Below are 399 nucleotides of genomic sequence, written 5' to 3'. Positions count from 1 at the left end.
CCGTTAATATCCGTGCCCTAATGGGGGATTTTCCTGGCACAGCCCCACAGACCCAGTATGGGCTTTTCTTAACTGAAAACGAGGTGGTTCCTGCAGCCAGGAGTTCTGGCTCCACTGCGGGAAATCAGCCCTTGCAGCTGATGGAAAAATCCCAGTTTGGGGACGATTCAGCTCCAGCCCCATTTCCCCAGGGATGCCCAGCTGGAAACTGGGTGGGAAAGGAGCATTACTGAGAGCAGAGCTGCTTTATCCCTCTGTCCTTGCCTGACACCTTCACCTGCCCCACTTCCTTTGCCTGACTCCCACCCCATCAGCACCTACCCTGGGATGGGGGGATACACTGGGCTGAGACCTGGACATACATCATCTCACCTCCTGGTTATTCCACCTTCTGTGGGG

The sequence above is a fragment of the Acanthisitta chloris genome, unplaced genomic scaffold, assembly GCF_000695815.1.
Source record: "Acanthisitta chloris isolate BGI_N310 unplaced genomic scaffold, ASM69581v1 scaffold45193, whole genome shotgun sequence".
In the NCBI taxonomy this organism is placed as follows: domain Eukaryota; kingdom Metazoa; phylum Chordata; class Aves; order Passeriformes; family Acanthisittidae; genus Acanthisitta; species Acanthisitta chloris.
The sequence above is the reverse complement of the archived record's forward strand: the minus strand, read 5'-3'. Positions refer to the sequence as shown.